This window comes from Hemicordylus capensis, chromosome 3 (genome assembly GCF_027244095.1).
Source record: "Hemicordylus capensis ecotype Gifberg chromosome 3, rHemCap1.1.pri, whole genome shotgun sequence".
Classification (NCBI taxonomy): Eukaryota; Metazoa; Chordata; class Lepidosauria; order Squamata; family Cordylidae; genus Hemicordylus; species Hemicordylus capensis.
The window spans coordinates 223686005-223705274 of NC_069659.1; the positions used below are offsets into that span (position 1 = coordinate 223686005).

The following is a 19270-nucleotide window of genomic DNA, read 5'->3' on the forward strand; positions in this document are numbered from 1 at the left end:
TTTTGCTTTTGTGTACCCCATTTAACCCTCTAATAAATCTTTAAACTGCATTTATGCTTCTTCATGCTTTCCAGTACCAAAACATTGCTCAGATTGATACTGTTGTTGGGCTTGTGAATTTTACCCCCAGTAGTAACCAGCAAAGGACTAAGGAAGAGCACCCACTCCAGTTACAGAGCGGTTTGCAGGACTTGGTCGTTGCAGCTATTTAGAGAAAACACATGGGGATACTTGTAGAACTAAATACAGGGGCTATTCTCACGATCAGGCAAAATCAGGCTAGGGTTGCCTAGCCCAATTTTGCCTGATCGTGTAAACCACCGGGCTTGCAGGTGAGCCCGGTGGCTTACTAGCAGCTAGCCCGCTTTTTTAGCCCTCCCCAAAGCCTGGGATTGCAGAGCGAGTGCTCAGCAAACCTGGGCTTCCCGATCGTGAGAATCGTGAGATCTTGAGCTGCGGCACAGAGCCACGCCACGGCTACTCGCGAGTAGGCCCCCAGAGGGGAGGGGAAAAGCTGCCTCCCGGCTCCGGGGGTCTCCCCAGTATGCCCTGCATGCTCGCGCAGGGCATACTGGAGCTTCCGGGGGGCTGCACGGTCCCTGAGCTCCCCAGCCCCCGCTGGCTCCGTCACAGAGCCAGCAAAAACTAGGTCTCACTGATTGTGAGACCCAGCTCACTAAGTATTTATTGGTGAAATACACTTTGGATAGGAAAGACCTAATCCTAATCTACAGAACTACATAATGAATAGGTAGGAAGAGAGAGAGATGTTTCCATCTGCTCTCTAAGAGGAAAGGAAGGACTGTGAGACTAAACAGGAAATAAAGTAAAGCTAAAGTGTGCCATTAAGTTGGTGTTGACTCCTGGTGACCACAGAGCCCTGTGGTTGTCTTAGGTACAATACAGGAGGGATTTACCATTGCCTCCTCCCGCGCGGTATGAGATGATGCCTTTCAGCATCTTCCTATATCACTGCTTCCCGATATAGGTGTTTCCCATAGTCTGGGTAACATACGAGCAGGGATTCGTACTGGCAACCTGTGACTTGGTAGGAAATACCTAAAGAGTAATATCAGAGGTCATAGAGTAGAGACAGGTAGAACAGTTAGGTAGACCCTTACTCACTTTCTCTACTCCCAAAACCCTTAGTGATCATTAGGATAGTTGTTGCAAAAGATTGATGCACTGGAACTCCATATCCAACAACTGTAACCGAACTTCTCTTCCCTAGTCAAGCTGATTTCCCCGCTTTAACCTAAAAGCATAGCTGGAATGTCTCACTAGTGTTCTGGGGCAGTTCTGTTAGGGTTAGGCCAAACTATACATTTAACTTAATAGACTTGTTCACATGATGATCAAAAGAGTAGGACACGAGTCCTACCCTAGTTCAGGAGCTGTGCACATGCCTGGTTTTTTAATCATCTGTGACTAAAAAGCAAGTTGGAAGTTTGGGCAGGGATCTTCTGTTAAGCATCAGCTGAGTAGGAGGGCTTCATCCTACCCAGCATCTGTACCCAACTGCTGAATGTGGTAGGAGGAAAAGCTTTCTGACTCAGCTGAGGCTTAACAGTCAATCCTTGCCCGATCCTCCAAGCTTGATTCGAATCGATTCAGCTTAATTTGATTTGAGCTCAAATCTGCTGCCTCGAATCTGGGGTCAATTTGATTTGAATTTTATTTGATATGAATTTGAATTGATTCAGCCTAATTTTTAAGGACTAGGGGGCACCAAAGTTGGTTGGGTTGTAGGGCCTCAGATTGTAGGGCCCCATGGCTGCCAACTACCACCCAACCCCCAAAGGAATTGGGCAAAAGGGTAAATGTTTGGGAATACTTATGTTGTGTGAGATAAGTTCTTCATAGGGAATCCATACAGTGTGGATTCTTGGTTCTGAATACCTATGAAGAAGTTATTCAAACTGAGAATCCACACCAAGAAGCAAGGAAGATCACCAACCAATCATGAAATAGTTCAGAGGAACCAACCAGAGTGGCAGAGTAACTCGGAGGGCTGGCATTGCGGGGACAAAATGGCAACTCGAATTACCAGATCGATTCGAGCTCAAATCTAGGGTGTTTCAATTAGACCTCAGATCTGGTCAGTGCCCCCAAGGGTGATTCAGTTCAAGGTCAAATCACTTGAATTGACCAGATTCGAGTCAAATCAATTTGCCCACAAATTGATTCGCACATCCCTTGTTTTTTTACCCACTGACGATCCAAAATTGGAAGCACGTAACACTCCCAAACTAGAGTCAAACTCTTGTCCTATATTTTTAATCATTGTGTGAATGAGCCTACAATGTAGTTTTGTCCTCTATCAAATTGAGAGGTGGCAGTTTCAAGGGAAATACTTCTAGAAAGGAAAGTACTTCTAGAAAGCAAGTGCTCTTCAGGGTTTGTGAAGTTTTTATCTGGTTGTGTGAGGATACATTCACAAGACCATTTTAGCACATTAAAATGATCGCCGACCTGATCTTCTGATTATAAAGTGAAAAGTAACTTGTGAGAACAGCAAATATTAATTTGTGTTAATCTTGTTTATCTTGCTGCATCATTCCACACACTTCACCATTGCAAATAATAATTACTCCATTTAAGTAATGTCAGTCAAAACAATCAAAAGCTCCACATAACTGTTAAGGTTGCAAAGTTAACCATCTTTGGATTTTGTTGAATACTACCAGCAACAAAAGCATTGCGAAAACACAGATTGCAATCCACAAAATTATTGGGCTACAATCTTCTAGTGAATAGTTAAGTATACTCCAGGCTGCAATTCTATGCACACAGGAGTCCCTTATTATCCGTGGCGGTTCTGTTCTCACTGTATGGGAACTATGGCTGCTTTGGGAGTGGTGTGGGCGGAAGATAAATAATGGTGCCGGCGGCGGCAAGAAAGCAGAGGAGAATGGTCCAGAAGTCGGGGGGCCGAGGAGACTGGGGCCGAAGGGGGCAGGGGGAGAGCAGACTGGGGCAGAAGGGGGCATGGGGAGAGGAGCGGGCAGGCGATAAATAATGGTGGCCAAGCAGGCAGGTGGGCGGGAAATAAATAATCACAGTGGTGGCAAGAAAGCAGAGGAGACTGGAGCAGAAGGGGCAGGGGAGAGGAGACTGGGGCAGAAGGGGCAGGGGAGGTGGGCAGAAGGTCAGGGGAGTGTGCTGCCGCACAGATACTCTGTGCGGGTTCAGCTAGTAAAACCTTAAGTCTATGGAAATCCAGGAGTTATGTTCCTGCACAAATCCCCCCCCCAAAAAATCATGGAAAATGCAGTAGGAAAGCAGAAATAAATGCAGTACAGCACAGTACCTTATTCTCCAGCTCTCCAGCATGGCCTCCCCCAAACCCACAAATTGGCTGTTTCCTGCTGATTTTCCCAGGCTTAAACAAAAACAAACAAACAAAAAGAGCCACAAAATGGCCCCACGCTGCATCCGGACCAAAAATGCCACCAGAAGTGACTTCCAGTGGCACAGGAACCGTGGATAGGGAAAAAAATCACCTATTGTTAGTATGCGGATAAAAAAACTGGGTCTCTAAGGCCCATCCATGGATATTAGAAACTTCAATCTGTGGATAACAAGGGCCTCCTCTACCTACTAAGAGACTCAGAGTAAATCCCTCTAAACAGAGAACTGGGCTGCATTGTCAATTGAAATCAATGGAGTGTGTTTAGTTCCTTGCTAGATTTTGAACTTAAGAGTTTTATTTCTATTCCTTGGGAAAACACAAGCACCCCACCCAGTGGGGAAAGTGTAGTAATGATAGCATTCTTAAAGCTAAAATAATATAGCAAAGATCTGACTAGATAGGCTTCATTTCTTCTTTGCAAGCAGTCCCTGAAAAATGTGACTTTAGAAAACGTTTCTGTACTTATTTTTGATGCCTTTGCTGATTGATTTAAGGTACCTGCTCAGTCATCAGTGTTTTCTTGTAAATCTTCCATGCTCATCTACAAAAGAGAGTTCTTTTGCTTTAACAAGTTCTAGAAGTCACAGAATGGTTTTCTTTTCTTACTTGATAAGGGCATACATTCTTTTGCCACAGATACATTCCTTCCAATGAATTACAGGGCAGCAAACTCAGGTTTGCAGCTTACACTTGAAAGAGAATTAAAGCCAAACCTGTACACACATCAGTGTTTCCACAAAGAGTGTATACATTATACCCCATGACACACGTCTGGTAACCCACCAATAGTATTTCCTGTGAAGCTGCCTTGACTCTCTGATGTATGTACTCTAATAGCTGAGGGACCTTTAAGAGTGGAAAGCAGGAAACAGAATAGGCTTAACAGATGCAGGGAGGGCTTCATCTTCCATTTCCTTTTCTGCACCAGCAACAAAACAGTCTGTAATTCCAGTTTTTCCCTTGTCCTTCTCATCCTTGGATGGACTAGTCTGTCTTAATCTTAATAAGACATTTATTAATCCGGCTATGAGTCCAGAACATTGTAAGATACTGGGCTGCCTCAAATAATGGATTTGTAACAAACATCACACGAATCTGTATGAAAGATGTGCTTCCAAACATGTGCCTGTCTCATTTCATTCATTATATACTTAGATGTACACTTTTAAAAATATTCTTACGTAAACACCTACAAATGTGAATGCAATCTGTGAATAGATCCTAACTACTTTTGAAATCTATATTGTGTTGTTGATGCCTTGTGTAGAATAAAAGATCTAGTTTTTGTGGATGTGCCAGGTAGTAAAACTCGCAGAAAGAAACCACTGGCCAAGGGACTGAACTAGGAATCTGGACATTCTAGTGGGTATGTTTCCAATAGGATCTGGTTTCATTAAAACTCCAGATGTGTTAACCTCCACAGTGTCTAGAGGCCAAAAAGCAATCCAGCAGTGCTGAAGGATGCTCGCTCAATTATTGAAGAGTTCAGCTATATAATGAACAAGATTTTCTGGGAAAGTATCAGGATGCCTCTTGAACTGAAGCAAGGCAAGGTCAACACCCTGGGAACTGTATGAATTCACCAAATAGAATCCACATATATCTAGGTCTGCTAGATTCAATATAAAGGAGAGCTCCTGTGCTGGCAGTAATTAATAGAAGGGAGAATTTTAGCAAGGGCAGTTTCTCTCATTACAATATTGCAGCAGCGCGAGAAACAGCACTTGTTAAACTTCTCCCTTCTGTGAAATGGTGGCTGTGCACTGTCAAGGAAGATTGGTAGTAGTGAACAAACTGGCTGACATCCAGAGCAATGCACTGCATGCAGAAGGACACTGCGCTACCTCATTGTGCTAAGACTAGAGTTTGCATTCCAAACTGGTGTTGCGCAACTGCAAGCATGCTTGTGGCTATGCGACAGCTATGAAATGGCAGCACGCCTCACTTGTTTTTATGAAAACTTTTGTGCAATAGCAGCATCGTGTGAAAGCGCAATTCTGCAAATCCCCAGGGTTTAGTGCACCTAAGCCATCCTCTTGCACTAGTGCAATTTTGCTCACTCCACATGCAGTTCATTGCTTTGGGTGTCAGTCACTAACTTTAAGGGACGATTGTCTGCCATTTATGTTTTTTGTATTGAGGAATCCCTTAACAATCATACAAAGGACTCTGGAGTTTCCTGGAACATGGTTTCGGAACCAGAGCCTTAAAAAGCAAGTTGCATCCAAAGGATAGAACTAGGAGTTTGTATCATCTGAACAAGGGAACCACTCTTGTGAGGGCTGTAGGAAACAAAGACTGCAGCCCTATGCTTACATGCCTCATGGTATATCCCAATTAACACTCTAAGAGCCTCTTCTCATAATCGGTGAGAAGGGCTCCAGAGTGGGCTGCAGGGAAGGTGGGTGAAACCTACCTTCCCCACAGACGATCATGGTGCTGTTGCTGGGCGTGCACCCCATGTGCCCAGATGATTCCCTGTGCACCAAGGCAGTGGGGAGGGTCAGGGGCCAGGGTGTTTAGTACCGGCCCTCCAGAAGTACCATGATACATTGTGTGAATGTGTGGTGCTGCATCATCATCATCATCATCAATTTGATTTCTATACCACCCTTCCAAAAATTACTCAGGACAGTTTACACAGAGAAATAATAAATAAATAAGATGGATCTCTGTCCCTGAAGGGCTCACAATCTAAAAAGAAACACAAGATAGACCAGGGGCGTAGCAAGGTTGGAGTGGGCCCGGAGATGAGATTTTAAAATGGGCCCCCCCACTCAAAGTCCAGGGCCTCCGCATACCCCAGGCCCCCAAGGATTTAAGTCTGATATTCCAAAATAAGTATGCTGCCTGGAAATACATTTCACTGAATACACACACGCACACGTCACAATATATAGTGATATACATTGAGTACTATACATTTGTATTACTTTTAATGCCTAGAACACACTAGAAAGATGAATTATTAAAATAGCCCCTCGCTGCAGATTAGCAAAGGAGACTTTCAACCATGCAGGGTGAGCCTATGTTTGTTTTCTCAGAATTCTGAACAAATTCAGTCAAGTTTGATTCCAGGAGGTTTTTCACAGGAGGCTTTTAAAGCCCTTTAAGACACATCTCCTCTGGAATGGAGGTGCTGCATTCACATGTTGGCCAGATTGACCCTGAAGTCCCTGAGAGTTATTGGGGAGCAGTTCACACACAAGAAAAATAAAATAAAAGCACCACACATGCTTCACAGTTCTCACTCAGACCTTCTGGGTTGCAAAGTGCATTTATAAATGAATGAATGCATGAATAAAATAAATATAATACTGTTTCTTCCAGAAGTTTTTGTAATTTTCTGCCATGAAACAAGCCACTTATAGGACTTTTTAGATAGGTTTTTTTTTTAAAGCAAGCAAATTTTCCAAGCTGTTTTAAAATACATATTCAGAGACTTCTCAGTCCCTCCCCCCATATCAAAGCCCTATGGCAAGCAGATGCCTATATATCTGGGGGGGGGCGGGGAAGGTAACCACAAAAAGGAGTTCACACTCTACCTGGCAAATGCTGGGCTGGGCTGGGCTGGGCAGCAAGGGGTCTGCTGCAGAGACCAGTGGTGGCCGCTCTGGCTGCCTCCTCCTCCTTCCTGGCTGGCTTGGGCCCTACTAGAGTTCAGGCTTCACAGAGGCCTACACTGAGGCCTCCGTGGAAGCCCCGCCCACCAGCCGATCAGCTGAGAGGTGGGAGAAAAGGAGCTCTTTGCAGCTTATCTGCTGCTTCCATTGCCGGCCAGGAGGACAAGCAGGAGAGACGGCGAACAGGGCAAGTGGCTGAGGGGCCTTGAGGCTGGGCAGGGGGCAATGGGGAGTCACGTGAGGTGCCTCTAGGGGGCCCCTCCAGGCAGTGGGGCCCCCAGACAACTGTCTCCCCTTGCCCGATGGTTGTTACATGCGTGAGATAGACACCAGCAACAGTCACTGGAGGTACTGTGCTGGGGGTGGATAGGGCCAGTTACTCTCCCCCTGCTAAATAAAGAGAATCACCACATTAAAAGGTGCCTCTTTGCCAAGTTAGCATGGGGATCCCCCCTCCCTGGCCTCCCCACATGCTGCCACGGCTACCGCAAAAGCAAAAAAGATGAGGTCAAACGGAGGGCTCGCTTTCTTAACCTCATTTTGAAGGGTGGCTATTTCGCAGATTTGCCGCCATGGACCCACCAGGATCGGCCAAATCCCGACGGTTCAATCCTTAGCCCGGTTAGTGGTGTGCCCGAACCGGTCCGGCGGCCATTCCAAAGAATGGCCGAACTGCTGGACCGGTCCGGCCCTGCCTGGTTCGGGTCCGGGTGGGGGGGTATGCCTTTAAGGGCGGGGAGGGCTTGCTTAGCCCTCCCGCCTCCTTGCCTCCGCCAGCGCCTGTATTTTCTAGTATAGGGGCGCTGGAAACCAGCTGCCCCCCCGCCGCCGCCACCGCCGCGGCGAAAGAGCCCCCAATGCCAGCCCTTCCTCCCTCCCAGCTAGCTGCCCGCCCGCCCGCCCGCTCGCTCGCTCACCGCTCTCCGGATAGGAAACGAGAGGAGCTCCGGCACAGAGCTCCTCTCGTTTGGAAGGCCTCCAGCAGAATGGTGTTTTGCGCGCGCGCGCGCGCATGCGCACACTGCAAAGCACACCGTTCGCCGGAGGCCCGGTCTACCCGCTGGGAAAGGGCCAGGTAGACCGGGCCTCCGATCGCTGGGTAGACCGGGCCTCCCATCGCCGGAGGCCCGGTCTACCCAGCGATCGGAGGCCCGGTCTACCCGGCCCTTTCCTGGCGGGTAGACCGGGCCTCTGGTGAACGGTGTGCTTTGCGGCGCGCAAGCGCGCGCGCACAAAACACCATTCTGCCGGAGGCCTTCCAAACGAGAGGAGCTCTGTGCCGGAGCTCCTCTCGTTTCCTATCCGGAGAGCAGTGAGCGGGCGGGCGGGCGGGCGGGCAGCTAGCTGGGAGGGAGGGAGGGCTGGCATTGGGGGCTCTTTCGCCGCGGCGGCGGCGGGGGGGGCGGCTGGTTTCCAGCACCCCTATACTAGAAAATACGGGCGCTGGCGGGGGCAAGGAGGCGGGAGGGCTAAGCAAGCCCTCCCCGCCCTAAAAACAAGGCCCCCCTTCGGTGCCGGTCTGGACTTCTCCGGACCGTGCACATCACTAAGCCCGGTTTTACACACACGTGTGAATAGTCTCTAAGACTGACTTCTCAATAAATAGGGTTGCACTATTAATGAATCAAATTAACTCAGTGGTTGAACTTTTGACTTCAATGGAGTTTTAGGCTGTATTGTATGAGCTTCAATGAAATACTTGCTATGCGTTTCACATTTCTTCTTAATTAGCAAAAAGCATCCCTTCTGTAGTTTTTATTTGGAGGGAGAAACCAAAACCCTTAGTGCTAAATGAATTGCCTGAGGTTGCACTTTATGATAATACCCAGGAGAGCACAGACAGATCAAGCAAGACTTCCCCCCCCCCAGAGATCACTCTATTAGGGTCTTGCTTTGATCAAGGCATCTTGCTGAGAGATAACTAGAGGCTCATTTGCTGGGACCTCATTAAAGAGATGTTCATTTCCAAAGGGCAAACCAAATGAGCCCCCTTTAGTGTTTTTTTTAGGGACATTATGCAAACTGTCTCATAGAACACACGGCAGGCATTTAAGAGTGCACTTCAGTCCCACCATGCCATCCATGTAAAACAGGATTCCTTTTTGCTGATAAGTCAGGGCTTCTTCATGCATTCGATTTTTAGCAGTACTCCTGTTTGAACTGTGCACCTAACAAAATGTAAAGTGAATGCAACAAAGGCAAGTTTGGAAACACTGGCTGACATATGGTACAACAATACATTAGCCTCGTAACATGGCATACACACAGGTTATGCAAATGCAGAATTTGCACACATTTCCATTGGAAATAATGGGCTAACTCGTGTGTAATGTCAGCTCAGCTGTGCAGCTTTTGTATTTGTGCAAGTTGCATGCATGCAACATTAGTAGGGTGACATACCTTTGCACGGCATGCCAGCCACCGGTAATACAAATTTATACTGGTCTCAGAGTCACAATTGGCTGCAGTTGTCGAGAATCTATGGTGGTTAATGGCATGTTGGACAGGAACCTGCCTGAGAAACAAGCAATGCCTCCGAGCCTATAATTGGGCACATACAGGCCTCGCAGAGAAAGAGTTTGGTCTCTGGAGAAGGAAGTCAAGATATCAGGAGGGCGTGGTTTCTTTTGAGGGCTGATGATGAGGTAAACTGCAGTCCATGGTGATATCCATAGTGGTCAGTGATGTACCATCACTGGTAGAGTGCATGCAGGTCACCACAGACCTCAGGTTCAGTCCCTGACGTCTCCAGCTAGGGTGGGGAAAGATCCATTTCTGAAATCCTGGGGAGCCACTACCAGTCAGAGCAGACAATACTGAATCAGACAAACCTATCTAGGCTTGCATAGCCCTACGCAGGTAGGCCTGCTTGTGTAGAATGCCAGGATTGTGTCTGATCCCAGTGCTGTCCCTCCGGGTAGTCCAAGCACGCCCTTCTACCTCAGTACCTAGTCGTGTGTGTGTGTGTTCGAGATACCTGCAGCCCAAGGACCCACAGATCTGGGTGCCCAGAATGCCCAGCCCTGGGAAATCTCTCCAATGCACCACACTCCTCGTGCAGTGCATTGTTGGATTTCTGGAGGCCGGGCTGCATCCCCCCCAGCCTCCAGATGGCTGTGCAGCTCTGGGCAGAGCAGCTTGTGTGGATGCATGAGCCTCATGGCCCCAAAAAGAGAGGAGATTGCCTGGGGGGAAGGTGAAAGTGCTTCTGCCTTCCCCTCTGCACCTTGCCATCTTGAGTCATGTGAACAACTTTTTAGCCTCTGTGTCCGGAGCCATTCTGATGACTGCAGTTATTCTGAAGAGCCAATTAAACTCTGCACATGCTCACACTCACAGACACTCTTCTTAATACCCCCACACCACAGCTTGAGGAGCTGAGCCCTAACACTGGAAGAGGTGTGCCCTAGGAAGCTCAGATTAAGACCTGCTTTCAGAGGTAGAGCAGAATTTGGAGTGGCAAAGCTAAAAATGGAAACCGGAGGAATAGGGAAGATCATTCTGAGTGGAAATGAGGAGGAACAAAGATGAAGAAAGGGGGAAAGTTGGGTTTGGTTCTAAAAAGGAACGGTGAAGGCCAGCATGGTGCAGCAGTTAGCAAGTCAGATTACAGCTGACAAAACCCAAGTGAAGAAATACTCCCATCAGGGCCTCAGGGCCTCCTCTCATGTGCTGTGAATGTACTTTGTATCATCCTGTAAAGACAAAAGTTATTAGAAGGGACATACACACAGAGAGACATAGCCTTCTTTCCTTTTATTTGGAAAGTAGGCTAAAAATAATTCCTTGTCAATATAGCAAGGGGTTAAGCTCTGAATACACTCATAATAGAGACACAGAATGCTGTTACTTTGGCCATATTTTCCTGGAACTCTGCTTTATATTCTGTTAGACAATGGGGTCGCTCACACAACCTACCGGGCGGGTAGGGGTAAGATTTCCCAGACCTTGGCTTCCGCCCAGATGATTCTTCATTGCTCCGTGTGAGCGTGCTCCATGCTCCCACATGATCAGCCCTGCTCCGTGCAGCATGGAGCAGGGAGGATTGATCTGAGGCCAGGACTTCGTGTCCCGGCCTCCATGAATTGTTGTCCCAGCCTCCAGGAATCCCACAATGCAGAGTGTGACACGCATGCTGCATTGGGGGATTCCCCCAAGACAGAGGCGCTCTAGGCACCCGTCTCTTTGTGCAGCCGAGCTGGAAGCAGCCTGTGCTCACACACGAGCCGGTAGCTGGGGGTAAGGGAGCACTTGCTCCAGTGGCAGAGGGAGGCCAGTGGCAGCCTGTGTTCAGCCACCACTGCGGGCCCCCTCGCCCCACCCCCTGCACCTGCAGGAAGCGTTTAGCCATGTCCCTGAATCTGACATCAGATGCAGCGGTGTGGCTTAGCTCCTGAATGGGGCTGTGTGGCCCAGTTCTGGAGTCTCTCCGGCCACACTGTGTTTGCAGCGCTGGACATCTAACTCCTGAACAGGGCCGCACAGCCCCATTCAGGAGCTAAATCGGGGCCAACACTGCATTCACAGTGTGGCCAGGAGCGGCTCTCCCTGCCTTTAAGCCAGGGAGAGTCTCTCCGGCCACGCTGCAAATGCAGCACTGACCAATTTAACTCCCATATGGGGCTGCATGACCCCATTCGGGAGCTTAACCATGCCCCCGTGTCTGACATCAGATGTGTGTGTGTGGGGGGGGTGTCAGGGCCGCAATGCGCAGCCCCTGAGGGGCAGCAGCCTGGGTTCTTTGAACCCTGTCACCCAGTGGTGGCTCTGCCCCAGCTTGCTCCCTTAACCTCGGCTAACAGCCAGGTGTAAAACCTAGGCTAGGCTGCAGTGGCCTGCCAGTACTGAGCACAATCCCAGTGGTTATCACGCGCAGCCTAACCTGGGCTGGGCATCCTTAGCCCTTGTTAGGCTGTGTGTGAGAACAACCTCAGCATGTCTCCATACAATGGCACCTATGTCTGCATTGAAACAGAGCCATTTAGGACTATCCATAACATAATGTATGTCACACTTCAAAAGGCCATCTCTCTCACACTCTCACTCTCTCTCACATGCACACCAATGTTGCCCTTCTTTAATCAATGCCCTATCATTTTCTCCGTTGTCACATTTTTGCAACTCCCTCCTTATTTGGTACTTGGCATACTTTATGGGCCATCCAGATGTTTCAGTTCCATCAAATAAACAAATGAGGGGAATGCTTCCAAAAGGCCTGGATTTTTATCACTTGACCTACAACACTGCAATCCAGCCATGGCAAACTGGAAGCTCAGCACAGCTGATTATGAAGGGATTTTCATTCTTTCAGAATTGACTGTTGGCTTGTATGACATCAGTGGTAAAACACAACGATGTGTCCACTAGGTTTTTGTGTTGGTGTTTCAATCTCTCTCTCTCTCTCTCTCTCTCACACACACACACACACGTATGCGTGAGAGAGAGAGAGAGAGAGCAAGTAGCTCTGTGTGTGTGTGTGTGTGTGTGTGTGTGTGTGTGTGTGTGTGTGTGTGTGAGAGAGAGAGAGAGAGAGAGAGAGAGAGAGAGAGAATTTTAATTCAAGCAATTGTTAAAATAAACTATTTTGGCACCATATCCTCAATTTCCATTTCCCTAATTATTTTACTCTTCTTTTTTGTGAAGGGAAAAAATCCAGTGTAATTTCAGATTGTACATTTGGGTCACCATATGTCACACACAAAAATTCCCGAAGGGTGACTGAGATAATGTGTATTTAGCCCTTTTTTAATTCTCTGATTTGGCTGTTAGAATGAAAAAGGGGATTAATAGGCATTGGTGTAATGAAGAAACATAAGACAATCCAAAGATGTAAACATAAGCTATAACTCCTTTTATGGCTGCAGGAGCTGTGCAAATAAAGCTGGAATGACTCCTTCTGCAGTGGCGCTCTCTCTTTATCAGTTTTAACTCTCCAATTTACTTGCCTCAGATCTCCAAAATATCAGATTCCTCTCTCCCTTCCTCTGAAAGGTGAGTCATAGATAGATTTCTCAGGCTGCCCCAACCATCTGGAAAACAATCCTTCCCCATCTTTACTGAACTGATTTTATTCATTCATTCATTCATTTGTGAGAAAATCAATAAGGCAGCCAAGGGCGAGCTATCCTTTGACCCTAGCTTCTGACTCTTCTCAGCCTCTGTCTGTTGAAAACCATCAACCCTTTCCCCTCAGTCACCACATTTTTTCTAATGTATACCTGAGTAATAATCATTCCTGCCACTCTTTCATGTGTACCCCACTATGGCTTCTGATATCACCTAAAGCTAATGGGGTTCTCATTAGCTTGTAGAATGCATAACAGAATGCACTAAAATGGTTTTATGGGCCTTTTATATTAATTGTAGGAGAATAGCCGAAGTGTTTTGTCTGTATGGGTGAAGTGTTATGCTTTTATGGGGCTACAGTTTTAATATATTTCACCCCTCAGGCTACAGTTTAACATACAGATGATTTTCACTATTATTGCAGAGAGTTCCCTATACTGAAACAGCTGCTGAATTGTTATTTTTCCTTAAGGGTCTGAATTTTTGTGTTTCAATAAGATGCTTGTTTATATACCAGTAGAAAGAAATTTTAAACATCAAATAACAGTAATAATAGAGCAGTAGTAAAAGTAGAGCATCTTTTTCTTGCTATTGTACTTTATTCTGATTTTTTTGTAAAATCAAATGCATACACACACACACACACGGAAGAAGGAACAGAAGGAAAATCCATTGCTCAAAGACTTCATGGTGTTTATATATAATTCAGAATCTATGGTAAATAACACATTTAAAAATAAGATTCATTTCACATACACTTCTTTCCTATAGACCAGCATCAATCAGACTAAAAGGAAACAGACTTCAGTATTACTTCCTGAATATCAGTACTGACAATTAATCAATGTTATTTCCCTCGATTAAGCAGATTAGGAATATTGGGACCAAAGCAAGCACTGAGATTCAGAAACAATTTAACTCAGTCTCTGCTTTGCTGAAACTATGTTACTGTTACCAAAGGTATCACCCACAGCTGACTAGAATTCCCCTCTCACATGCCCAGAAGTCACCATCACACATGCCCAGTTAGGCCAAACCAAGAGGGCTAGGCTTCTCCTGCTGTACCCCAAAAGGGATGGCTGTGGCCTGGAAAACAGCTGGTGTCTTATTCCCCCTGGGTTACTGGCAGATAAGAAAGTTTACTTCCCCAGTGTAGGGGGAGCAGCCAAGAGCAGAACTCAGATGAGTCAGAGCACTGGGCCACACATGTATGCAAAACACTCATTCCCCCATCAAGTGTTTACTGCTTGACAACTCTCACATGACTGCATGAACAACTTGCACTGAAAAGTGTTGTTTAAGTTGACACTGGGGGATTCTATATTCTATTCTGTTCTTTTGGGGAAGTCTCTCATCATGAAAGCTAGGGAAGGTAATCCTCCCATTGTCATAGTTCAGTATAGAGTCAACTGTGGGAGCTGTCTTGCTGCTCTCAACTCTTGTCCAAGGCTCCCTACCTGACCAGTGAGGAGTTGTGTCAGAATTTTCCATTCAGAATAGTTGTGAGGGAAGCCTAGCGCACATACTGTGCATCCTTTCACAGATGCACAAACCATTATCTGACATCCTAAGTATAGTTCAGCATAGCATCTTTCCATTGGCTGTTGCTGGTGGTGTGTGTGTGTGTGTGTGTGTGTGTGTGTGTGTGTGAGAGAGAGAGAGAGAGAGAGAGAGAGAGAGTGCGTGCATGTATAGATTGTGAGCGCTTTTTGGACAGTGAAACCTTTTCTTAAACCCTTTACTATGTAAACCACTTTGAGAATGTTTTTTGTTAGAAGGTGGCATATAAATATCTTTTATTAGTGAAATAATAATAATAATAATAACAACAACAACAACCCCCAGTGAGGCACTACCTTGGCGTGGATGTGGGGCTTGTGTGCTCTGAGGAAGGTGAAAGCTATGCCAGAGGTTCAACCATACTGGACAGGTCTCACCAGAGAAGCCAGACAAAGAGTGCCTCTCCCATCAACAATATGGTGAGACGTAACTTTAATAAATCTATACCGGATCAGTCATTGCCCAGGTCAACAAGGACCGCGCCAGGTGCTGGAGTCCCTGGACATCTGGTGGCAAGTGGGCAACAGGACTCAGGATCTTCAGTTAAGCAACCCGGGCTGGAGACTGCAAGGCTACTGGAAAAAATGTCACTTAACTGGAAAAAATATACGAAAAACGCCAACAAGAAAATAATGATCTGCTATTACAAGTCTATTCAACTAGAAGAGGTTATTTAAAAAGAATGTACCAAATTTGGACAGAGAAACATCCAGATACAGAAATCACAGAACAAAGGCTAGCAGACCAGGGAAGATACATAATAAGAAATAAAGTATTCACAGGAGTTGAGCTGGAAGAACAGCAAAGAGCAACACAGGCTCAAGATATGGAAGAAGAATTACCGCCAACTGAAGAAGTTGCTCAGGCGCAGGTGGAGGAGGTATTAGAAATAGAGGATGCCACTGTTGCTGAAATGTTTCAAAATCAAAACCAGGCAGCCTCTCCTTTGCCTTCACCTCAAAAACCCAAATGCCGTTTAACAGAAAAGCAACAAGAACTAAAGCAAAAAATAACTGAGCACATGAACCAAACAACCACCAGGGTTCGACTTCCAGCTCTAAAAACAGTTGCAAAAAAACAACTTGCTCAGGCATTAAAAGATGTCAATGCTGCACTTGCAGAAATAACAACAACCAATAATTTGCAAGAAACAAACCAACTAATGTACAGTTCAGCAACAATAACAACACAAGAGCTCAGATATAAGATCAGTGGACCTGTAAAAAAAGAAAGCAGTACATCACCTAAATGGAAGATTAGATTAGAAAATAAAATCTCCAGGCTTAGATCAGATGCTAATAAATTGAAAGATATGAAAGACAAGAAGCTGAAGAATGAAAACACCCAACAGTATCTGATCCAAAAATACCACCTAGATTCAAGGAGAATTAGAGAAGTCCTGGAAATAATAAAGCAGCAAATAACAGCAGTGTCAAAGAAGATTAGCAAATGTGAAGCCAGAATTACACAACACAGGAAGAATCTACAATTCCAGTCGAAACAGAGACGTTTCTACCAAAGGATAGGAGGAGAAACTGCAAGAAACGTCGAAAAACCAAATAAAGAAGAAACAGTGCAATTCTGGGGGAAATTATGGGACAATCCAATAGATTATAATAAAAAAGCAGGCTGGATGAAAGAGGTCAAAAATGTAACCAACAAATGCAAGATCTAATAATAAAACCAGAATTAATAATTGAAAGAGCAAAGACAGTTAAAAATTGGACTGCACCAGGCAACAATGAACTGCATGGCTTTTGGCTTAAACACCTAACAAGCCTTCATAAACAACTATCAAAACAGTTCAATCACATTTTGCAAGGAGGTGATATTGAGCAATGGCTAACAACTGGGAAAACTCATCTCATCATGAAAGACCCAGCAAAAGGTGCAGTTCCAAGTAATTATAGACCGATCACCTGCCTGCCAACCATGTTCAAATTATTAACTGGAATAATAGCAGATGAAGTAAGGCAACTCTTATTAACTAACAAACAGCTTCCAGTTGAACAGAAAGGAAATTGCCCGAACACCAGAGGCACAAAAGACCAGCTGCTGATTGACAAAATGATTTTAGAAAATTGCAAGAGAAAAAAAACAAATCTAAGTGTTGCATGGATTGACTACAAGAAAGCCTTCGACTCATTGCCTCACACAAGAATACTAAAATGTTTAGAAACAACTGGTGTCAGCAAAAACATTCAGATATTTATTTAAAAAGCAATGAGCATGTGGAGTACACAGTTAACAATCAATGGCGAGACACTTGGACAGGTTAGCATTAGAAGAGGCATTTTCCAAGGGGACTCGCTATCCCCTCTGTTGTTTGTAATCGTCATGACCTCACTTTCACAAATACTAAACAAAACAGGCCTCGGATACCAAACATCTAAAACATCAAGTATAATCAACCATCTGCTGTACATGGACGATCTGAAGTTGTATGGAAAGTCCCAGTCAGAAATCAAATCACTGCTAAACACTGTCCGTATATTCAGTAGCGATATAGTAATGGAGTTTGAACTAGACAAGTGTGCTGCATTAATAATGAACAGAGGGAAAATAAGAAAAACAGAAGGAATAGAACTGCCCAATGGAAGCAACATCAAGAACCTGGAAAAGAAAGAACATTACAAATACTTGGGCATTCTCCAGGCTGATAACATTGCACACACTGAAGCTAAAAGAAAAATTGGAAGTGAATACATCAGGAGAGTTAGAAAAATCCTCAAGTCCAAACTCAATGTCAGGAACACCATACAAGCCATAAATACCTGGGCTATACCTGTTATCAGATACACTGCAGGAATAAAAGACTGGACCAGGAAAATCATGACCATCAATCATGCCCCGCAGTGATGTAGATAGGCTATACCTCCCTCGCAGCTCAGGTGGAAGAGGAATGCTGCAAGTCCATCAAACAGTAGAGGAGGAGAAAAGAGGCCGAGGCCTTGAAGAATATATCAAGGACAGTGAAGAAGATACACTTCAAATGGTCAATAACGAGAAACTATTCAACACCAATGAAACAAAGCAGGCCTACAAGAAAGAACAAGTCAAGAACCGAGCAGAAAAATGGAAAAATAAGCCACTGCATGGTCAATATTTGCACAATATAAGTGGAAAATCAGACATCAGCAAGACCTGGCAATGGCTTAAGAATGGCAACTTGAAGAAAGAAACAGAGGGTTTAATACTGGCTGCACAAGAACAGGCACTAAGAACAAATGCAATAAGAGCAAAAGTAGAAAAATCCACAACAAACAGCAAGTGCCGCCTTTGTAAAGAAGCAGATGAAACAGTGGACCACCTAATCAGCTGTTGTAAAAAGATCACACAGACTGACTACAAAGACATGACAAAGTAGCAGGGATGATACACTGGAACATCTGCAAAAAATACAAGCTACCTGTAGCCAAAGATTGGTGGGACCATAAAATTGAAAAAGTTGTCGAAAATGAAGATGTAAAAATATTATGGGACTTCCGACTACAAACAGACAAACATCTGCCACACAATACACCAGATATAACTGTAGTTGAGAAGAAAGAAAAACAAGTCAAAATAATCGACATAGCAATACCCAGGGGATAGCAGAATAGAAGAAAAAGAAATAGAAAAAAATCACCAAATATAAAGATCTACAAATTGAAATTGAAAGGCTGTGGCAGAAAAAGACCCAAATAATCCCAGTGGTAATTGGCACCCTGGGTGCAGTTCCAAAACAACTTGAAGAGCACCTCAACACCATAGGGGCCACAGAAATCACCATCAGCCAATTCCAAAAAGCAGCTTTACTGGGAACAGCCTATATTCTGCGACGATATTTATAACAATTGACAATAAAATTCTGGCATCCCAGGTCCTTGGGAAGGACTCGATGTCTGGATAAAACAAACCAGTCCATAACACCTGTCTGACTGTGCAAACAAGATATAATAATAATAATAATAATAATAATAATAATAATAATAATAATAATAAAAAATAGGAGAGGAGAGCTGGTCTTGTGGTAGCAAACATGACTTGTCCTCTTAGCTAAGCAGGCTCTCCCCTGATTGCATATGAATGGGAGACTAGAAGTGTGAACACTGTAAATATTCCCCTCAGGGGATGGAGGCGGAGCCACTCTGGGAAGAGCATCTAGGTTCCAAGTTACCTCCCTGGCATCTCCAAGATAGGGCTGAGAGAGATTCCTGCCTGCAACCTTGGAGAAACTGCTGCCAGTCTGTGAAGACAACACTGAGCTAGATAGACCAATGGTCTGACAGTATATGGCAGGTTCCTATGTTCCTATGTAATAATGCCTTGTTCAGCTGCCTGCATTCCTATCAGCTGGGGAGAGGGAGAAGGAAAGAAGAGGGAGAAGCTAGCAGTACTTGCTCCACATTAACAAGGCAAGTGAGAGTTGGAAAAGACCACCTATAGAGCCAAATGGATGACCTGCTAGGTCTCAGGAACTGCCTAGTGTGTAATAGTTGTACTGCTGCTGCAGCATCAGCATCAGGAATGATTACTTCCTGTAGTCAGGGGTGCTTGGAATCCCTCTTGTCCTAGTCCAAATTTTTGCAGGTACTCTATGGAGCACATGAAACTCCCAGAAAACTTA

The 19270-nt window shown here is 45.3% G+C and overlaps 1 protein-coding gene across 1 annotated transcript in view; it reads left to right on the forward strand.

Moving 5' to 3' along the window:
• Positions 1–12898: 12898 nt before the first annotated feature.
• The window catches only part of LOC128351254 (protein NDNF-like), a 56637-nt gene continuing 50265 nt past the window's right edge, over positions 12899–19270 (forward strand). Inside the window, exon 1 of the mRNA XM_053310637.1 lies at positions 12899–13026. The gene's annotated coding sequence lies outside the window, so the exon portion shown is untranslated. The remainder of the gene's footprint in view (positions 13027–19270) is intronic.